The sequence below is a fragment of the Sinohyriopsis cumingii genome, chromosome 10, assembly GCF_028554795.1.
Source record: "Sinohyriopsis cumingii isolate HCF-2022 chromosome 10, ASM2855479v2, whole genome shotgun sequence".
In the NCBI taxonomy this organism is placed as follows: Eukaryota; Metazoa; Mollusca; class Bivalvia; order Unionida; family Unionidae; genus Sinohyriopsis; species Sinohyriopsis cumingii.
In genome coordinates, this window is record NC_142970.1 from 7,240,702 (window position 1) to 7,249,683 (window position 8,982).

General features: G+C 34.4%; 1 protein-coding gene across 1 annotated transcript in view; it reads right to left on the bottom strand.

Moving 5' to 3' along the window:
- The window catches only part of LOC149789554 (uncharacterized), a 99,991-nt gene extending 95,579 nt beyond the window's left edge, over positions 1-4,412 (bottom strand). The window contains exon 1 of the mRNA XM_089971576.1: positions 4,133-4,412. The gene's annotated coding sequence lies outside the window, so the exon portion shown is untranslated. The remainder of the gene's footprint in view (positions 1-4,132) is intronic.
- Positions 4,413-8,982: the final 4,570 nt, after the last annotated feature.

The following is an 8,982-nucleotide window of genomic DNA, read 5'->3' on the forward strand; positions in this document are numbered from 1 at the left end:
CTGCGCATAACTCTAACACATCACTGCGTCGGACACATGTACAACAATTTCCGTTCTAACACAACACTGCATCATATACACAAGGTACAGGATTATACAACATCTGTGTATCATGTACACAGTGAGCAGGATTCTAGCATGTCACTGTGTCATATGCACAGAGCACATCATTCTAACACTTCACTGTAACATATACATGATGTCAAGCATTCCATCACATCACTGTTACAAATGCACATTTCAGAATTCTAGCACCTCACTGTATATTATAGAAAACACACTGCATTCCAACACATCACTGAATCAGATAAACATTGTACAGTACTCATTATTTTAACATAAAACATATACACAATGCACAGGATTATATAACATCACTATGTAATGTAAGCAATGTACAACATTCTAATATATTACTGTGTCATATAAACAATGCACAAGAGTCTAATATATCACTGTGTCATATAAACAATGTACAAGACCGCTACGGTGGCCTAAGTGGTTAGAGCGTCCCAATCTGATGCGGCAGATCGCAGGTTCGAAGCCCGGTCGAGTCATTTCACAGACTTATAACAATGGTACCAGCAGCTGCCTCACTTGACGTTCAGCATTAAGAGGTTAGTGGTAGGACCGGTCGACCTGGTTACAGGATGTGACTCGGTGGGACATGATGCCACATGTCTGCACTATGAAACCCCATTTATGTCGCTATGAAGTGCTACACTACAGACATAACTCATCACTGTGTCATGTACACATTGTGCAGCATTCTAACGCGTCACTGTCTTATACAGAATGAGCAGCTTTTATGTCAAAGAAACATTACAGGTATAGCTCGCACTGTATTGATTGTAACGTATGTCTTATTCGTGTCAATTGATGTAATATAACTGCGAATGTACTGAATGTACAGGATTTATTCATGTCATTTGATATTTTTCTCAATGTATTATGATGCAACTTCCAAAGTATTAATTGTACCTGATATTTTTTTCGTGACGTGTTATAACTCATAACTCGGTGGTTATACCTGGTAGCTTATTCCTGTCAGAGCAAGGTGTATTTTCAAATGAATTTTAATTTCCGTTTTCAAACTCTAAATGCCTTTAGCTAAAGACTGTTACATTTTTAAACATTACGATGCTTAATTTATTCACGTAATTGGATTAAAAAGCGATTAGCGTGTATTATTTTATTTCAGTCTTCAATTCTTCAAACTCTTTACACAGAGTTCATCAAATACAATGTCCATTCCAATTGTTCTAATCAGTAGCGTGGTGGAATAGAGATTTCGTTTGGCACAACAATCACTGTAATTCAAATAACATTCAATAAAGTACTAATGCTTTATTTGGAACCACTGAGTCGCGGTGATTCGGGTGATGGTTACATCACCAGAATTTTGTGGGTTCCATTCCAACCTTCGGCTGAGCTCTAACATTAGGTTAATTTTGTGAGTCTTTGGGCAAGACGCCTCACTGCCCATGGGAAGATACAGCCTGTATGTTAGGCTAACGTCGTATGTTCTTGGGCAAGGTGATATTCATGGGACGATACAACCTGCCGGTTAGGCTAATGTTGTGCATCGATGGGCAAGACACATTTTTGGTTTGCAACGACATAACCTACATGTCAGTCTGACGTTATGCACCTCAGTATGAAATGTTGGAATACGTTTTCCCCTGCCACTGATTTTTTTTACAGCTTTTTAACCTTTCAAACTGGATACTCAATTAAACATGGAGCAGCCGTCTGGAAGCTAATATATATATATATATATATATATATATATATATATATATATATATATATATATATATATATATATATATAAATCTACTAAATGCACACGATTAAACACTCTATTGACATATGGTATGGATTTATTTACAATTAAATACAATTACAAGCCTTAAATACTATAAAGACTCGTTCGTGCTTTCGATAAATGTGACCATTGACTAATAATACTATTATACATTTATATATTTATTATTTTAGAGAGGTCAGTCTATAGATGTTTTATAGTATATATTAGCTTATGCATTTATTCCAATAGAGAGATCAGTTAATAACTAAATTAATATGTTATATAAATTTATATATGTATTCCCTTAGAGAGATCAGTTTATAAGTATTAATTCAGAGAGGTCAGTTTATAGAATATTACTACAGAGAAATCAGTTTATAACTAAACTACTATGGAAAACTAAATTTACAGATGTATTGCTATAGAGGCCTCAGTCTATAACAAAATTATAATGGAGATATAAACTTATAGATGTATTGCTGTAGAGAAATGGGTGTATAGATGTATTACTATAGAGACATCAGTTTATAATTAAATTACAATGGATATATAAATTTATATATGTATTGCTATAGAGGCATCAGTTCATAACTAAATTACTATGGAGATTTAAATGAATAGATGTATTGCCATAGAGAGATTGGTTTATACACGTGTTGTTTTCACGTGTTTAAATAAAATATTTCAATAAAATTTCAATAATAGATCATGTCAATAATTCCGTGAATAAATTGTCTTAATTTCTTTTTGTGGAAATTTCTGCTTGAGTTTTACTCTTCTGAGAACGACTTGTGGAAGCACACACACACACACACACACACACACACACACACGTGTATACAAATAGGGATACATATGCACATACATACAAGTAATATTAATACAAGAAAGTAGAACATCATAATTGTTTCCAAAAAAAAGATAGAAAATATAAATGTTATGGAAAATATTGCACCATATTATCAATAAATATGACAAAAGTGGTAGCATAAGTTTGATTACAGCCATGGGAGTGGCACAGTCCAATTTATATTGCTGAGCAACTAGTACAAGATGCTTAGTGAACCAGGGAAAACCATGAATTTTCCAATTTTTTTCCACAAATGGACATACTGTTAGAAATGGCAGGAAGAAAGGCATAGATTATTATTAGTAATCTTCTTCTTCCTTTTATTCTTCTTCTTATTATTATTAGTATTAGTAGGAGTAGTAGTGGTAGTAGTAGTAGCATTATTAGTAGCAGCAGCAGGAGAAATATGCTAGCAGACTGTTGGAATAGGAGAGAATTCAAGCTCATACGTAATCTCTGGAGGCTATTTTAAAATTGTACACCTGAGTCTAACGTCTTAACCAACATTAGCACAACCAGGGTGATTATTATTCACTGTGACATTTTAATAGACGTAATAAGTTGAGTCATTGTATTGCACATTGGATCATTGTATTGCACATTGTCGTCTTTATTTTTCGTCTTTTTGGTGGTGGGGAGGATGTTATAGACTTGCCAATTTGCTTATTGTGTCCGAACCAAGACGAAACAAGAATAAATTGAAAAAGTTTGGCTGCAATATATCTTTTTTAATACAAATAAAACGTCTTAACATAATAAATCTTGCTTAAAGCCCAAAGCGCGTTTGTCAGGTTATATAATGTTTTTTGAAAGATTTGATAGTCTACACTTTGACTTAAAGAGACCAACAAGTTCAGATATATAATGTTATGCAAAGTTTTGTATATTACCGTTGACTTCGGGAGACCAACTAAATAGGTTCTACAAAGATATTCAAAGTTTCATATTTTACAGTCCCCTTCAACAAGATAACAAACAAATCTTACTTAAAGTTTAGTAACATCTTAATCCCCTGATAAATAGTATCCGATAACACCATTTTATGATTGCATGAATTAAATAGAATTCATTGGTGAATAGCCTTATAACGACGATTTTAGAGACACACAACGGCGGCGGGTCTAGGTTTCTCTGTGACGAAATCGAAACCACATTGTTTTCTGTGAGAGTCCGTCGGGTTAACCATTGAGCCATCACGTATCCTCTTAATAGCTGCTGTTTATGCAACGTAAATATGCCTTTTACGTACGTAATCTAGATACAAAATTTAGATCATGCAACATAATATTCCACTGGCCCCATAATTTAATATTTTGGTTTGACTGTAATACTAATGCAACGTTATTTCAACCTCAACCGCCCTATATATATATATATATATATATATATATATATATATATATATATATATATATATATATAGAGAGAGAGAGAGAGAGAGAGAGAGAGAGAGAGAGAGAACTTATACTTACGTAGTTTCAACACATTTCTTAAAAGGTATTCTTCCCGAAGTGCGGTGGTTCTTTCCGGGGTTTTCCCGGGTTCTTCCTCCACCATTAATACTGGCCGCCATGTATAGCCAATCGCGTGCTGAAAAATGACGTTAAGCCCTACAACAACAACAACAACTTCCCGAAGTGACTGTATCATGTCTTCGATTTGGCCTACTAGCCTCGTTGTTATCAAGATAATATCAGTCACTGCAGAAAATACTTCAGGTACAGAGCAACGAGTTATGTCATAATTACCTGGCCTAACCCAGCCAGATTGTCGTCTTATACGTGGAAAGTATTTTACTGCAGCTCTGAAGTGTTAACCTCAGAGAAGTTCGAGGCGATTGGTCTGGTACATGATAATCATCAAAGTCACGACTACTACATGAGTGAAAATCAAATCAATAATATAAATGTATCAAGCATCTGGATGAAACATTATTCATTTTCTTTGTACAAATTATTAACATTGGTGGTGGATTAATTAAAAGTATAGCTAGTCGCTGGTAATATATCTATATTGTTTCGACTATATGGTCATAACATAAAGAGAAAAAGGTATAAAAAAACACGCTTTTTGCCAATTAATACCTAATTTGTTTCCCTAGAATACAACAGTGAAAATTTAAAAAGAACTTACAGTATTATGAATTAATTCCCAACTAGTCCCAAAGGATGTATCAGAAGTCCACATATATTAAGTTCTAATCGAACTTATGTGGTGTTTCAAATATATTTTGACATGGAATATCTTGATGCATCAATAGTTTCCAATACTCGCATGAGTCAATTGCCTGTAAGGTGGTGACGTGTTAATAATCTTTCAATGAATCACAATAGTATAATCCAAACATATTCTTGTCTGAATTTACTATCATTTCAAAATAATGTTTCAATCTAATCAGTTTGAAATTCCAGTGAATACTAATTTGAACGAATAAATAAATATATCCAATCCAACTAAAAACTGAAGGTCACACTAAGATTGATTCTGCTTCAGATGTAAAGTCAATAACGGTAATCTTTAGATAAACAATAATATAAACCTTTCTATTTGACCTATGTCGCAATGACCCTTTTCTGAAAATATTATGCCACTTAATGGGAAGGTTCCATTCTAGAAAGTTTGTAAAATCTTTTTGAAGACTATGTCTTTAATTTAAACTGTAGTAAATATTTTAAAGTTAGTAATGGTATGAATAATTATTAAAATATAAGTTTAATTCAGGAGTAGCTAACTCCATATATTAGCATCATTATCAAATTGATAATTCAAATCAATACTACTTCAACATGATTTGTTCCGTGTAAAACCATATCTTATTGTGAGAATGGCCAGTTGTCTTTGTCTCTTACGCTGAAGAAATTGAGAAATTGTAAAACTGTACGAGAATACGCCATTTTGAAAATCATTTAATTGCTAAACAGTTACTTCAAATGTGTGGAAAAAATACTTAAAATAAAAGGGATACATTTTAGCTAGATATAAGCATACACATATGCATACTAGTCATTATAAGTTACACAGCATGTATAAATTTGAGACATATCTAAACGTATATAAACGCACACACTGCAACTTTAATATGAAGGCGACCATGTTCGTATTCAAAAGTGCATGCTATGGTCATCAGAGTAGAAGACCTAAATCCATGGTGGAACAAGGGTAGGTAAGTTACAGATCTAGACACAAACACGTATTTTTGTGTTACATTGATTTAGTTTATACATTTAAACAATCAAGGTAATATATTGTTACATCGACTCATTTTATACAAGTAAAAATTCAAAGTAAAAATGTTAATACACTACAGTTAAATAAACAAAATAGGTGGCCTTTGAAGATCGTTTATTATTAAATCCCGAAAATAGCCGTTTTTCATATATTTCACCATGTTCGAATCGAAATCAATTGTGCAAGGAAAGACATGATTCGTTTAAGAAAAGCTATCTAAAAATAAACCGTTCTTTGAAATAATGAAATTGTGTTTTTAAATGACGTTCAGATGGTCAGTTTATAAATAAGAGATGCCACATCTGAGTTCAGTCACTAATTTCTCGTAATTAGGTTCGTATTTGGGAGTGCGTGCTCCAAATGTAGTAATGTGATAAATTGGACAAATTCAGTCAGGGACTAATAAGAACAATACATGTAGGTGACGGACAAATTTATTCGAGAGAGAATGAAGAAAGGCGAGCACTCTTGTTAAAGCAGACATAATAAGAAATCTCGAACATTATATAGAAGTATGACCTCGGATGAATATCGGTGATCAGCTGGGACCCTGGATTACACTGAAGAGCAAAATCTGGATAAAGATAAAAACAGCTGTTTCGATATAAATTGGTAAAGTACATCCACACATTGGTATTGAGATACTTGACGAATACACATTGGTATTTAGATACTTGACGAATACACATTGGTATTTAGATACTTGACGAATACACATTGGTGTTTAGATACTTGACAAATACACATTGGTATTTAGATACTTGACGGATACTTGACGAATACACATTGGTATTCAGATACTTGACAAATACACATTGGTATTTAGATACTTGACGAATACACATTGGTATTTAGATACTTGACGAATGCACATTGGTGTTTAGATACTTGACAAATACACATTGGTGTTTAGATACTTGACCAATACACATTGGTCTTTAGATATTAATACGTTTCTTGACTAATACATGTAGCATTAATCATTCCAAATATCAATCACCACATCTATATTTCCAAATACACTATGCAACAGGCATCGTGGCATATGTCGCATGACGGGTTTGCGCTTGGCACCTGTGGGCTCATTATCTCTATATATAAAGCTTGTTTTTCCTTGTATACCGATTCACTATGACACCCAACACGATACATCTATAATCCAATACAGAGAGAGAGAGAGAGAGAGAGAGAGAGAGAGAGAGAGAGAAGGAAAATCCGTTATAATGCGATTCCGCTTATAACGCGATGGTAGCATCGATCCCATTGTTTCATTTAATGTGACCTCTCTTTTTTAACATACTAAATATATGCTCTCGGAAATGCCGATTATTTGTATCCCTAGCAGATTTGTAAACCCAGCACTAAGTTTAGTATTGCCTTAACTTTCGAAATGTTCTGAAACATATTATAAACAAAGAAACGATATAAAGTTCAAACAAGTTAAAATATTTTTGAATACAGTCGGCGCTGTTTAAAGTTTGGAGGAGGTAACATGTAGCTAGTTTTGACATTATCTGAGAACTATCAAACTGTTCAAACGTGTGAATTTGATTTGTTTGTTGGTTGGCTGAGAAGTTCTTCAGATACAACGAGTCAAATTTTGTTTGAAACGCCGCCTGCCACAAATGAATGTCATTGATACCAATGATAGTAGTATATGGGGATACATTAGCCTCAATGGGAATTAGCATTACAGAACCCCTTGGGAACGTTTAGCCTCAATGGAAATTTAACATGGGGAAAAATCGTGGGACAATATAGCCTCAAGGGGAATTTAACATGGGAAAAAGTCTTGGGTCACTCTAGCCTCAAAGGGAATTGAACATGGGGAAAAAGTCTTGGGTCACTCTAGCCTCAAGGGGAATTGAACATGGGGAATAGAGTTTGGGTCTGTCTAGGGACAAGGGGAATTTAACATGGGAATAAATCGTGGGACTGTCTAGCGTCAAGGGGAATTTAACATATGGAAATTGAACATGGTGGGTCTGTATAGCGTCAAGGGGAATTGAACATGGTGGGATTGTCTAATGACAATGATGGTAGAGGGTCAAACACAACAGAGACAGAGACATACAGACACTAGTACAAGCGTGAGATTTATATCTAAAGCATTACCAAGACCTGAAATCTTGCTGGGGTGTTCAAAAATTTGCATAATTGTAATGATGCTATAAATAGCTATAATCAAGGAAATGTTCAACGACAAAATGGACGTGACTAAAAGTAACGCTAAAATGACGAAATTGTCCCAGAATTTAAAGGAAAATAAACATATCCCCGAAAATTAAGTTACAATGGTTTAGACTAAAATGGATAAAATTAGTAACTACTTACAATATCAACTTGTGTGACGATCGTGGATAAACACCGATGTATCTTTTTATAGCTATAATCAGCTAAAATTCCTATGAAATCCCACTATCTATTTATACTACAACTTGTGGGTTATTCTTTTGGAAAACCCCACTATCTTCTTATAGCCTCAGCTTGAGTGACGTTCCTGTTTATAAACTCTAGCACATATATATAGCTACAACCTGTGGAAATCCCCAAGTCCATATTTATAGTCTCGAAATTTCCAGAGTCAGTGACGTCACTGTACTGAACACTAGGGGATAAATGTCAACAGTGTTGCAAGTGGCTGATCTGAATACACGCTACTGCAGGTAAGTAGGTAGAGAGTATCTGATAGGGATAAAGTGAGTTTTATAGGGACAAACAGAGACCAATACAAACAAACACACACACAACGTACGCGCGCAGACATACGCACACACACACATACACAGACACACACACACACACAGGGAAGAGGAAAAAACAACCCTTAAACATACTATCAAAACAGAAAGGAGATAATACAAACCGAAAATAAACTATCCACACAAACGTACGCGAACGCATACAAACCCCAAATATACTATCCACACAACGTCGCTAACGCGTACAAACCACAAATATACTATCCACACAAACGGACGCGAACGCATACAAACCCCAAATATACTATCCACACAAACGTACGCAAACGCATACAAACCCCAAAATATACTATACATACAAACGTACGCTAACGCATACAAACCCCAAATAT